Below are 14,657 nucleotides of genomic sequence, written 5' to 3'. Positions count from 1 at the left end.
GAAGCAGTGTCCAAATGGAAAATGTTGAATGAATGTCTGGCTCAGTGATGGACAGTCAGTATCATCTTTAAAATCTAGGGCTCTAATTCATGAATTAGACTCCTAGTCCTGGAGTGACTATGTACAGGAGTGTGGTAGTGGTGCTGTATGTGAACACATGCAAGCTTGATTTGCCTTCAGGTGGCTGATAACCTAGTAAATCATCAAAATGAGATCCTGAGTGTTAATGTACACTGGACATAAAAACAAATACTGGATCAGCAGCAGACATTTGTTTACTCTGCAACTTATGTTTTCTATTTCCCCTTACCCCTTTTCCTCCCCACCCCTGCAAGTTTTTATTTACCTAGTATGGCTTTCTTTTTAGTTGACTCTCAAGTCAGAAAACATTTCAGGAAGGTTTCCCTGTGCATTTGCACTGAATGAATGTGTGATGCTATGAATGTCTTTCCTTATCAAAGCTAATTTGTGTAGATTTTTGCATGAAAAAAATCATAACTTTTTCTCAAAACAGACTGTGCTGCAGTACACAAGTTGCCATAATAGTGTAAAACAGTAAAATGTGCTTAAAAGGCCATGCTTTTCACTTTCAGAGAGAACATAAAGATCTTTGCATGAGGTAAATTTACAGCATAGTTCATTTTCAGATTTTGTTGGGTCCTGTAGAGAAGAAGAAGAAAAAAGTTTCATTTGTGTTAGAATACCATGCTGTATTTAAATGTTACTTGTTTTCAAACTTTGTTTTATATGAAAATGATGTGGAAACTTCTTTTTTTTTTTTTGTTTTTTGTTTTTTTTTGTTTGTTTGTTTGTCTTTTTTTTATTATACTTTAAGTTTTAGGGTACATGTGCACATTGTGCAGGTTAGTTACATATGTATACATGTGCCATGCTGGTGCACTGCAACCACTAACTCGTGGAATTTGGCACATATGTACTGCTTCATAAAGACTGATAAAGTAGTTTTTATAAATTGAATAATACCTCAGTTTTGAGGTTATGTACAGTAAATGTGATGTAATTTATACAGTAAGAACTCTTTATAAGGTGGCTCATTTTAGGAAATCATGTGCCTTCCCCTTTGAGCACAAGTGTTGTGTGAACCACAGTTTGCTATAAGAAATATATCACATTAACCACCATTAGCCTCTATATCTACTTTGTGTTTAAAAATCAACTAGTAATTCTGAAACACTGTAGAATGGATAAAAATTGTTTTGTGAACATAACTCTGTTGAACTAGAGTATTTTTGCAGCGTGTCTTGTCATCAGAAATATAAAGTTTAAAACTAGTAACAGCAGAAAACTAGCTTATGAAATTTATCCAAATAAAGTACAAGCTAGGCTGTCTTGGAGAAATAAACATTAAAACTTAAAAGAAAAATAAGATAAATGTTCAACATCATTAGCCAATTTGGTAAATGCAAATGCTCAATCAGATACTACTACACATTTATCAGAATGGCTAAAATAAAAAAAAAGTGGTTACAATACAAAGTGCTGTCAAAGATACTGAAAAGCTGAATTTTTCCTGCCTTCCTGGTGGGGATTATAGTGACTTTGAAGGATTTTACATCTGATAAGAATCACGAGATGGCATTAACACACAGCAAACTTTAAGTGATCCTTTGACAGATTTGCACCTGGGAAAATCCTTCACAGCACGAGGCCATCCAGACTCTCTGGTATAGGCCTGAGGGCACAACCCATAAGGGGAGGAGGGCTAAGGAACTCATGAAGGAGACGGAGCTGACATGTCTATTAATATATGATGTTGCTAGGCAGCACAGCAGGGAGTCTGTGGGTCAGGGAACTCTGAAGACCAGCAGCAGCTTGGGGTCTTTATTGCCCTACAGTTTTTCTTGTCTATGGGTAGTAGATATTTTGTGAAGTTTTGCAGTGTATGTAAAGCAGGCAGGCTCTAATGCCTAAAAATATACTCATGTGGGCTATATTTAAAACAATTGGCTGTGTAACATTTTCAGATTGGTACTATCAAGCTTTTCAGCTAATGGGTTCCTAACCTGTAATGAAGAAGTAAACAGCATAGGGTCCGTATACGGAGGCTATCTGTGGTTCATTTATATAACAGTCCGTCCTCTGGCCCCACGGTATTTTTTGCTTGTTTTGGTTTTTGTAAAATATACATAACATAAAATTTACCATTTTAACCATTTTAAGTGTACAGTGTAATCAGCAATCAGAAGTTGTGCATCTACCATCATTATCCATTTCCAGAACTCTTTCATCATCCCAAACAGAAACTCCATAGCATAACAAAATAACTCTCCATTTTCCCCTCCCAGCAGCCCCTGGCAACCCTCTATTCTACTTTCTGGTCTTTATGAATTTACCTATTCTAGGTAGCTCATGTAAGTGAAGTCATATAATATTTGTTTTTGTATGTGTTTGTGTCTGGCTTATGTCACTTAGCATAGTGTTTTCAGGGTCCATCCATGTTGTAGCATGTATCAGAACTTCATTCCTTTTTGAGGCTGAAAAATATTCTATTGTATGGATATATAGCACATTTTGTTTAGTCATCCATTGATGGACATCTGGGTTGCTTCCACCTTTTAGCTTTGGTTAATAATTTGTCTATGAATATTGGTATTCAACTGTCTGTTTGATTTCCTGCCTCGAGTTCTTTGGGGTATATACCTAAAAGTGGATTGTTGGATCATATGGTAATTTTATATTTAACTTTTTAAACGACTTCCAAGTTGTTTTCCACAGTGGCTGTGCCATTTTACATTCCCATCAGCAATGCACAAGGATTCTATTTTTTCTGTATCCTCGCCAATAATTGTATTTTTCCTTTTATTTTTTGGATAGTATCCATCCTAGTGGGTATGAAGTAGTATCTCGTGGTTTCGATTTGCATTTTCCTTATGACTAGTGGCATTGAGCATATTTTCATGTGCTTATTGTCCATTTGTATATCTTCTTTGGAGAAATATCTATTCAAGTCCATTGCCCATTTTTGAATTGGGTTGTTTTTTGTGGTTGAGTTTTAGGAATTCTCTATATATTCTTTATATCAATCCCTTACCATATATATATGATTTGCAAATATTTTCTCCCATTCTCTGGTTACCTTTTTATTCTCTTGATAGTATCTTTTGATGCACAAAATTTTGATAAAGTACAGTTTATCAATTTATTCTTTGTTGCCTGTGCTTTTAGTGTCATGTTGAGGAAATCATTGCCAAATTCCATGTCATGAAGATTTCCCCCTATGTTCTCTTCTAAGAATTTTACAGTTTTAGCCTTGTAAATCTTGTGAGAGAAAAAAAGAATTTTGCAGTTTTAGTTCTTGCATTTAGGTTTACCTCAAGAGAATCTAGGAAACAATTTTGTGTGTGTGTGTGTGTGTGTGTGTGTGTGTGTGTGAGAAACATCTCATTTTAAGTTTTATTCAGGTGCACTAACGAGAGAGCCAAAGTAATAGCTTCCTTTAGTTTATCTAGTACCTCATTGCTCAGGTTCTCACTGAAAAGTGAGACTTACAGGTGACTCAGTAGCAAATATTGGAGGTGAGGTGTGTGTTGGAGCCAGAATATAAACATTCCTATCAAATTTTGGATCTTCTTTACCAGTGTGGGAGGTTGGAGCACTAGGAGCTTGTCTTACCAGACTGAGAATAGTTCACCCTTCTGAGTTCCAAAGGTAACCCCAAGATTTAATAGAGAGGTCTTGTACCTTATGTGGGGCAGTTGCCCATCTGCTATAGGTGATATTTATATTCTCCCAAATTCGTATGTTGAAATCCTAACTCCCAATGTGATGGTATTAGGAGTTGAGGCCTAGGCATTAAGAGAAGGCAAAGCCCTCATGAATGGGATTAGTTCCCTTATAAATGAGACCCCAGAGACATTGTTTTCTCCTTCTGTCATGTGAGGACACAGCAAAAAGACAGCCATCTATGAAGTAGGAAGAGGACCTTCACCAGATGCCAAATCTGCTGGCATCTTTATCTTGTACTTCCTAGCCTCCATGACTGTGAGGAATAAATATCTATTGTTTATAAGCCACCCAATTTATGGTATTTTGTTATAGCAGCCTAAGTGGACTAAGATACCATCTCCTCTCATTGAAGTGTTTGCTCACAGTTGTGATAGCCTCAGAGACAGAATCTTGGTAAGATTTAGTAAGGAGGATTTTATCAATATAATGCCAAAGCTGAATTTCTGGTGGAAATAATGGGGCAGGCATCTAGGTCATATCTGCACAAGTTCAATCACAGGGCTATTTGAGTATCCCATAGGTGGCTGGGAAAAAATATACTCTTCACCCTCAAAAGTGAAGGCAAATTGTGATTAACTCTCCTACAAAATATTTCCCAGTTGGAGCATGTTAGGCAAGTCTATAACTCCATGCCATTTATCTATGTTGTTTTGAAAGTCATCCATTAAGGTGATGATATCTAGTAGAAGTGCTCCAATAAAAAGGTGCTCTTATTTAACTCTGTATAGTTAGCCTCCATTTATTAATAGTGGCTTTACACATAGGCTATACCAGAGGATTGACAGGTGAGATGGTAAGAATCAGTACACGTTATTTAAATAAGCTATGAAAGCCTATAATCCTTCAGGGTCTTGCCTTAGCTTGTACTGTGCCGTATTTACCACCTGCCCTGGTAGGGGAAAGTTAACTGGTTCCCACCAGGTAGTGCCCACCAATACCATAAAAGCACGAGGTTCTTTGGAGTTACTAGCTGATTGAAGAAGTCCATTCAAATAAGGAAAGGGGATAGTCTCAGGGGTACAACCAGAATCAAAGCATCTTTTAGCAGAACTGGATCAATTTTAATAGTTAAGTAAGTAATTGCTCCTTTACATAATCATCCTCCTGGACAGGGTGAGGGGTGAGGGGATTCCTTTAGAGCATGAGTGATTCTTAGGATTAGGGAGATTTGGGCACCCATGTCCAACAAAGCCAGCCAATGTTGTAGAGCCAAACTACAGTTAATATGGTAAAAGGGTGATTGTCTACTGGAAGTAGCCACCTTCTGCAACCACCAGATCCCTATGTGGGGGTGGGTCCCTGCCACTGGAGGAGATCAGGAGCAGGCTTCCCAAGTGAGGCTGACTTTGAATACCTGCTGCAGATTGTAATCTAACCCTAGTAAATGTTAATACTTGCTTCACCAATGTATGAGAGAACATCCAATTTGGGCCCCTTTGTCCCTTAGGGTCCAATGTAACCCCTTTTGTTTACTCAGGGTTCAAGCTAAACCACGGACCTGGCTCTACGTGGTTTGCTTGGTCTAGAAGAGTGCAGCATAACTGTTGATAGTAATTTTGATTTAGGCTAGATGGGGTTATAGTCATAGAATTAACAGGCAACACTTGAGTTTGTCTTTCATGTATTTCTACTAAATCCAGTGAAGCTATGAACTCTTCAGTTGTTTTAGCATTAGCCATTATTGCCCAAAAAGAGGACTTACACTTGTCAGGCGCCCTCCTGAGAAACAAGTCGTTAGACAAGGGATTGAATTCCGTTTCCTCTGGACTTGCCAAGTCATCATGCTGCAGGTCATCTGTTGCCTGATAAACCCACTTCAGCATCCCCAGCTGATGTAGGAGATCTTTGGCCTTGGTTAACATTTTCCATTGACAGTCTTCCCAGGCCTTTATAAGGCCTAATATAGGATGGAAAGCCCACCAAGCTGTAAAAATCCACATCAACAAGGTATATGTGGACTGAGGCACAAAGCCTTTTTTGAGGGTCACTCCTACCTTCCATGCTTATTATGCGGGATACTTTGGCAGTGACACCATTTTTTTCCATCTTGTACTATGGCAGCCAATTGTTTAATTCCCCTATTAGGTGGAGTTTGCTCCCTGACAGATACATTCTGTATATATAGTCAGGCAGCCCCTTTTTCACTCAGTTCCTGGGTCAGGTCCTTACGGAGAGACTGGACGTAAGGGCAAGAAAGATGATGCATTTTCTGCTCCAAAAGAGAAGTGGCCCTCTTCTTTTGTTTTTCTATCTTTATGACTTTGCCGGTGGTTACTGGCAAAGCAGAGGGTAAATGATCCTAGTCCCTAGCATGATGACACCATGCTGCTGCTTTCTTCTTTAGAGGTCACCAATTCTCTTCCCCAGGATCTTCCCTTCCAACTCATCTCCTGCAGGAGTTTGAGTTTCTACCTCCTCTCTGTGCAAACCCTGGTGAAAAGCAACCAACAGCGAGGTCCAACATGCACCTACTTTATGGTTTGGAGCATCCCTTGAGTAGGATAGCCACTTCCTTTGGTGTCCTGGAATGTAAATTTCCTTGATTTAGTCACTTGAAATAATGCTTTAGTCGGCTCAGCCAAAAGATGGAGAGCTCAACATACTTCCAACAAAGGACTAGAATGAGAGTATCTAAAGCACAATTGTCATGATAGCAGAGGACTACTAGCTGCTTGCAAGTGTCTCCCAATTGTGCTTAGGAGACCAGCATCGGACTGACATCTCTGCCTTATCAGCTTGTTTGCCTGCCATAGCAGTGTCCAAGGACAAGGATATTCTCTCATCTCAGAGTATTCTCATCACATATCACCAGTCTGGACATGGGGAACTCTCCTACTATAGCCCATTATGGGATCTGGGGTAACCCACATGTGGTCCAGAGTTATGTACTTTCCCTTTTTCTATTCAGGCCCACAAGTGCCTACCTAGTGCCTTTCTAGTGGGAGATCCAGGTGATCAGGCTGACCTTCCCTGGGCAGCTTGGTGCCTCTCTCTCAAAAGTCAGTTCTGATGGCGAGGATTTACTCAAATACTGGCACTACCACTTGTCCAGGCTCATGAGGCATGGGGGGAGACCATAGAAAATATAGAGTGTAATTCAGTACAGAAGAATGCCATGCCAAAGTTATGCGAAGGTGTTCCAAATTCTGAGTCCCAAGCACTTAAGGTCGTCCAAGGTTGTTTTGACAGTTAATCCTCCTATTGACTTGGTAGGTCCCATATTGATTTCCTGGTCATCACCAGAATTCCATCCTTGTTGCCACTTGTAATGAGTTGAGGGATTTCAGGACTGATCAAGGAAAAAAGGAAAAGATATGACCACAGTAGCACACAACAAGCTTTTTGAGGGGTGTGTGGGGTGTTCAGCAGGCAACACTTTGACAGGTTAGCATGAGTGTATAGGCCAGCACGCAGAAGGGGAGGAAGGCAAGGAAACTTCTCTTCAAGAAAGAGGAATATCAGAGGGGCTTACGTGTTTAGATGACTAGGCAGCATGTCAGGAAGTTGCTGGGTCAGAGGGTTCTGAAGGGCCGCAGTGATGTGGGGTCTTCATTACTCTGGAGTTAATCTTATCTTTGGTTAGCAGATGTTGGGGGCAGTTTTGTGGGGTATGCAAGACAGGCAGGCTCTAAAGGGTTAAAAATATGCTTAGTTTGGCTATTTACAACAATTGGATGTGTAAAAATTTGAGTTTGGTACTGGCAGGCTTTTGAGTGAATGAGTTCCCAGCCTGCTAAGAAAAAATAAACAACATAAGGTCCATATGCAAAGGCTACCTTTGGCTCATTTATGTAATAGAAATATGAAATAGTATGGAGCCACTTTGAAAACAGTTTGTCAGTTTTCTAAAAAATTGAATATGCAAATGCCATATGCCCCAACAATTGTACAAATTGTACTCTTGGCCATATATGCCAGAAAAAAATCAAACTTTCTGTTTATATGAAAACCTCTACATGAATATTTATAGCATTTTTATTCATATAGTCAAAAACTGAAAACAACCCAGATGTCCTTCAACAGGTAAAGGGTTAAACAAACTGTGGTCCATCTGTACCATGGAATACTGCTCAGCAATAAAGAACAAACTAAATATATGCAACACCTTGCAGAGAATATGTTAAATGAAAAATGCCAATTTCAAAATGCTATGTACAGTATGGTTTCATTTACATAAATTTCTTGACAAAATTAAAGAAATAGAGAACAGATTAATGGTTATGAAGGGCTAAGGACAGAGTCCACACTCCGAGGAGGTGGTGGGTATGAGGGGGAGGTGGGTGTGGCTACTAAAGGAGAACAGGAGTTTGCCTAGTGGAATTGTTGGTATCTTGACTATCAGTTTCAGTATCCTGGTTGTGATATTGTACTGCAGTTACCCACTGGGGAAACTGGGTAAAGAGTCCATGGGAACGCTATTATTTCTTTTTTTTTTATATACAAAATGTTTAATGTGCATCTGGTCAGAGATGGTAATAAATGTTATAAGTAAAAAATAAGATAAAATAAAAAACTAAACATCATGTGCAAGATCCTCTGGTTCATAAGGTGATCAGGGGCTTGGTCTTGGGTCCCACGACTCCCAGTTTAGTGCTCTTTGTCCTACTAGTAATTTGCTTTTAAGTGTAGTAAAATGCACTTAAAATTTACCTTTTTGACCATTTTTAGGTGTTAGTTCACTTTTTTAGGTTTTAGGTTAGTTCCAAGAAGGTCCATTACCTTCTTGACCATTTTTAGGCGTTAGTCCACTTTTTTAGGTTTTAGGTTAGTTCCAAGAAGGTCCATTACCTTCTTGACCATTTTTAGGCATTAGTCCACTTTTTTAGGTTTTAGATTAGTTCCATTTTTAGGTTTGAATTCAGTAGTGTTAGGTCAATCTGTAGAACTTTTTCATCTGAAACCCTACCCATTAAACAAATCATTTCAACTGAAACCCTAACCATTAAATAAATCATGCCACCTACCCCTGACAACCACCAATCTACTTTCTATCTCTGAACATGACTTGACCAGGTACCTCATATAAGAGGAATCATACAATGTTTTTCCTTTTGTATCTGGCTTATTTTACTTAGCATAGTGTCCCCAGAAGTCATCCATATTGTAGCATGTGTCACAATTTCCTTCCTCTTTAAGGCTGAATAATATTTAATTGGTTGTATATACCATATTATTTTTATCATCTGGCAGTGGACATTGGGTTGCTTCCTCCTTTTGGCTTTTGTGAATAATACTGAATGGAACATTTTTGTAAAAGTATCTTTTTTGAGTCCTTGCTCCCAACTTAATTTTTTTTGTTGTTGTTGTTGTTTTTTTTTTGCGATGGAGTCTCACTCTGTCACCCAGGCTGGAATGCAGTGGCACAGTTATAGCATACTGTAATCCCTAATTCCTGGGCTCAAGTGATCCTCCCACCTGAGCCTCCCAAGTAGCTAGGACTACATACATGTGCCACCACGCCCAGCTAATTATTTTATTTTTGTAGAGACAGGGTCTTGCTATGTTGTTCAGGCTCCTATTCTTTTGATACGTATCTGGAAGTGGAATATCTGGATTATATGTTAAATCTGTTTTTACGTTGTTGAGGAAGCACCATAGTGTTTTAAATAGTGGCTGCATCATTTTATATTCCCAACAGCAGTGGACAAGGTTTCCAATTTTTCCACATCCTCACCAAAACTTGTTATTATTTGTTCTTTGTTCCTTTTATTGGGATAGTAGCCATTCTAATGGGTGTGAGGTGATATATCATTGTGGTTTTGATTTTCATTTCTCTATTAATGTTGTTGAACATCTTTTTAATGTGTGTCTTGTCCATTTTAATTTCTTTGGAGAAATGACAAAGTCCTTTGCACAGTTTATAATTGTTTTTCATTGTTGTTGTTGTTGTTGTAGGAGTTTTTAATATATTCTGGATATTTATATATATATTTTTTATTATACTTTAAATTCTAGGGTACATGTGCACAACATGCAGGTTTGTTACATATGTATACATGTGGCATATTGGTGAGCTGCAACCATTAACTCTTCATTTATATTAGATATATCTCCTAATGCTATCCCTCCCCCCTACCCCCACCCTACAACAGGCCCTGGTGTGTGATGTTCCTCACCCTGTGTCCAGGTGTTCTCATTGTTCAATTCCCACCTATGAGTGACAACATGCGGTGTTTGGTTTTTTGTCCTTGTGATAGTTTGCTGAGAATGATGGTTTCCAGCTTCATCCATGTCCCTGCAAAGGACATGAACTCATCATTTTTTATGGCTGCATAGTATTCCATGGTGTATATGTGCCACATTTTCTAAATCCAATCTATCATTGTTGGACATTTGGGTTGATTCCAAGTCTTTGCTATTGTGAGTAGTGACGCAATAAACATATGTCTGCATGTGTCTTTATAGCAGCATGATTTATATTCCTTTGGGTATATACCCAGTAATGGGATTGCTGGGTCAAATGGTATTTCTAGTTCTAGATCCCTGAGGAATCGCCACACTGTCTTCCACAATGGTTGAACGAGTTTACAGTCCCACCAACAGAGTAAAAGTGTTCCTATTTCTCCACATCCTCTCCAGCACCTGTTGTTTCCTGACTTTTTAATGATCGCCATTGTAACTGGTGTGAGATGGTATCTCATTGTAGTTTTGATTTGCATTTCTCTGATGGCCAGTGATGATGAGCATTGTTTCATGGGTCTGTTGGCTGCATAAATGTCTTCTTTTGAGAAGTATCTGTTCAGATCCTTTACCCACTTTTTGATGGGTTGTTCGTTTTTTCTTGTAAATTTTTTTGAGTTCTTTTAGATTCTGGATATTAGCCGTTTGTCAGGGGAGTAGATTGCAAAAATTTTCTCCCATTCTGTAGGTTTCCTGTTCACTCTCATGGTAGTTTTTTTTTTTTTTTTTTTCTGGCTGTGCAGCAGATCTTTAGTTTAATTAGATCCCATTTGTCAATTTTGGCTTTTGTTGCCGTTGCTTTTGGTGTTTTAGACATCAAGTCCTTGCCCATGCCTATGTCCTGAAAGGTATTGCCTAGGTTTTCTTCTAGGGTTTTTATGGTTTTAGGTCTAACATGTAAGTCTTTAATCCATCTTGAATTAATTTTTGTATAAGGTGTAAGGAAGGGATCCAGTTTCAGCTTTCTACATATGGCTAGCCAGTTTTCCCAGCACCATTTATTAAGTAGGGAATCCTTTCCCTATTGCTTGTTTTTGTCAGGTTTGTCAAAGATCAGATAGCTGTAGATGTGTGGTATTATTTCTGAGGGCTCTGTTCTGTTCCATTGGTCTATATCTCTGTTTTGGTAGCAGTACCATGCTGTTTTGGTTACTGTAGCCTTGTAGTACAGTTTGAAGTCAGGTAGCGTGATGCCTCCAGCTTTGTTCTTTTGGCTTGGGATTGACTTGGCAATGTGGGCTCTTTGTTTGGTTCCATATGAACTTTAAAGTAGTTTTTTCCAATTCTGTGAATAAAGTCATTGGTAGCTTGATGGGGATGGCATTGAATCTATAAATTACCTTGGGCAGTATGGCCATTTTCATGTTATTGAGTCTTCCTATCCATGAGCATGGAATGTTCTTCCATTTGTTTCTATCCTCTTTTATTTCGTTGAGCAGTGGTTTGTAGTTCTCCTTGAAGAGGTCCTTCACATCCCTTGTAAGTTGGATTCCTAGGTATTTTATTCTCTTTGAAGCAATTGTGAATGGGAGTTCACTCATGATTTGGCTCTCTGTTTGTCTGTTATTGGGTATAAGAATGCTTGTGATTTTTGCACATTGATTTTGTATCCTGAGATTTTGCTGAAGTTGCTTATCAGCTTAAGGAGATTTTGGGCTGAGACAATGGGGTTTTCTAGATATACGATCATGTCATCTGGAAACAGGGACAATTTGACTTCCTCTTGTCCTAATTGAATACCCTTTATTTCTTTCTCCTGCCTGATTGCCCTGGCCAGAACTTCCAACACTATGTTGAATAGGAGTGGTGAGAGAGGGCATCCCTGTCTTTTGCCAGTTTTCAAAGGGAATGCTTCCAGTTTTTGCCCATTCAGTGTGATATTGGCTGTGGGTTTGTCATAAATAACTCTTATTATTTTGAGATATATCCCATCAATACCTAATTTATTGAGAGTTTTTAGCATGAAGGGCTCTTGAATTTTGTCAAAGGCCTTTTCTGCATCTATTGAGATAATCATGTGGTTTTTGTCTTTGGTTCTTTTTATATGCTGGATTACGTTTATTGATTTGCGTACGTTGAACCAGCCTTGCATCCCGGGGATGAAGCCCACTTGATCATGGTGGATAAGCTTTTTGGTGTGCTGCTGGATTCAGTTTGCCAGTATTTTATTGAGGATTTTTACATCAATGTTCATCAGGGATATTGGTCTAAAATTATCTTCTTTTGTTGTGTCTCTGCCAGGCTTTGATATCAGGATGATGCTGGCCTCATGAAATGAGTTAGGGAGCATTCCCTCTTTTTCTGTTGATTGGAATAGTTTCAGAAGGAATGGTACCAGCTCCTCCTTGTACCTCTGGTAGAATTTGGCTGTGAATCCTTCTGGTCCTGGACTTTTTTGGTTGGTAAGCTATTAATTATTGCCTCAATTTCAGAGTCTGTTATTGGTCAACATCTTCCTGGTTTGCTCTTGGGAAGGTGTATGTGTCGAGGAATTTATCCATTTCTTCTAGATTTTCTAGTTTATTTGCCTAGAGTTGTTTATAGTATTCTCTGATGGTAGTTTGTATTTCTGTGGGATCAGTGGTGATATCCCCTTTATCATTTTTTATTGCATCTATTTGATTCTTCTCTGTTTTCTTCTTTGTTAGTCTTGCTAGTGGTCTATCAGTTTTGTTGATCTTTTCAAAAACTCAGTTCCTGGATTCATTGATTTTTTGAAGAGTCTTTTGTGTCTCTGTCTCCTTCAGTTCTGCTCTGATCTTAGTTATTTCTTGCCTTCTGCTAGCTTTTGAATGTGTTTGTTCTTGCTTCTCTAGTTCTTTTAATTGTGATGTTAGGGTGTCAATTTTAGATCTTTCCTGCTTTCTCTTGTGGGCATTTAGTGCTATAAATTTCCCTCTACACACTGCTTTGAATGTGTCCCAGAGATTCTGGTATGTTGTGTCTTTGTTCTCGTTGGTTTCAAAGAACGTCTTTATTTCTGCCTTCATTTCGTTATGTACCCAGTAGTCATTCAGGAGCAGCTTGTTCAGTTTCCATGTAGTTGAGCAGTTTTGAGTAAGTTTCTTAATCCTGAGTTCTAGTTTGATTGGACTGTGGTCTGAGAGACAAAATTTGTTATAATTTCTGTTCTTTTACATTTGCTGAGGAGTGTTTTACTTCCAACTATGTGGTCCGTTTTGGAATAGGTGTGGTGTGGTGCTGAGAAGAAGGTATATTCTGTTGATTTGGGGTGGAGTGTTCTGTAGATGTCTATTAGGTCTGCTTGGTGCAGAGCTGAATTCAGTTCCTGGATATCCTTGTTAACTTTCTGTCTCATTGATCTGTCTAATGTTGACAGTGGGGTGTTAAAGTCTCCCATTATTATTGTGTGGGAGTCTAAGTCTCTTTATAGGTCTCTAAGGACTTGCTTTATGAATCTGGGTGCTTCTGTATTGGGTGCATATATATTTAGGATAGTTAGCTCTTCTTGTTGAATTGATCCCTTTACCATTAAGTAATGGCCTTCTTTGTCTCTTTTAATCTTTGTTGATTTAAAGTCTGTTTTGTCAGAGACTGGGATTGCAAACCCTGACTTTTTTGTTTTCCATTTGCTTGGTAGATCTTCCTCCATCCCTTTATTTTGAGCCTATGTGTGTCTCTGCACGTGAGATGGGCTTCCTGAATACAGCACACTGATGGGTCTTGACTCTTTATCCAATTTGCCAGTCTGTGTCTTAATTGGAGCATTTAGCCCATTTACATTTAAGGTTAATATTGCTATGTGTGAATTTGATCCTGTCATTATGATGTTAGCTGGTTATTTTGTTCATTAGTTGATGCAGTTTCTTCCTAGCTTCGATGGTCTTTACAATTTAGCCTGCTTTTGCAGTGGCTGGTAACGGCTGTTCCTTTCCATGTTTAGTGCTTCCTTCAGGAGCTCTTGTAGGGAAGGCCTGGTGGTGACAAAATCTCTCAGCATTTGCTTGTCTGTAAAGTATTTTATTTCTCCTTCACTTATGAAGCTTAGTTTGGCTGAATATGCAATTCTGGGTTGAAAATTCTTTTCTCTAAGAATGTTGAATATTGGCCCCCACTCTCTTCTGGCTTGTAGAGTTTCTGCTGAGAGATTCTCTGTTAGTGTGATGGGGTTCCCTTTGTGGGTAATGCGACCTTTCTCTCTGGCTGACCTTAACATTTTTTCCTTCATTTCAACTTTGATGAATCTGACAATTATGTGTCTTGGAGTTGCTCTTCTCGAAGAGTATCTTTGTTGTGTTCTCTGTATTTCCAGAATTTGAATGTTGGCCTGTCTTGCTAGATTGGGGAAGTTCTCCTGGATAATATCCTGCAGAGTGTTTTCCAACTTGGTTCCATTCTCCCCATCACTGTCAGGTACACCAATCAGACCTAGATTTGGTCTTTTCACATAGTCCCATATTTTTTAGAGGGTTTATTCATTTCTTTTTATTCTTTTTTCTCTAAACTTCTCTTCTCACTTCATTTCATTCATGTGGGCTTCAATCACTGATACCCTTTCTTCCAATTGATTGAATCATCTACTGAAGCTTGTGCATACATCACATAGTTCTCGTGCCGTGGTTTTCAGCTCCATCTGGTCATTTAAGGACTTCTCTGCGTTGGTTATTCTAGTTAGCCATTCATCTAATCTGTTTTCAAGGTTTTTAACTTCTTTGCCATGGGTTCGAACTTCCTCCTTTAGCTCGTAGTAGTTTGATCATCTGAAGCCT

At 38.8% G+C, this 14,657-nt stretch overlaps 1 protein-coding gene across 2 annotated transcripts in view; it reads left to right on the top strand.

The window, feature by feature from the left end:
- The window catches only part of LOC101130652 (myotubularin-related protein 8), a 165,250-nt gene that overhangs the window by 91,569 nt on the left and 59,024 nt on the right, over positions 1–14,657 (top strand). The gene's annotated exons all lie outside the window — the stretch shown is intronic.

Source organism: Gorilla gorilla, chromosome X (assembly GCF_029281585.2).
Source record: "Gorilla gorilla gorilla isolate KB3781 chromosome X, NHGRI_mGorGor1-v2.1_pri, whole genome shotgun sequence".
Taxonomy (NCBI): domain Eukaryota; kingdom Metazoa; phylum Chordata; class Mammalia; order Primates; family Hominidae; genus Gorilla; species Gorilla gorilla.
This window is presented reverse-complemented; position numbering and strand designations above follow the sequence as displayed.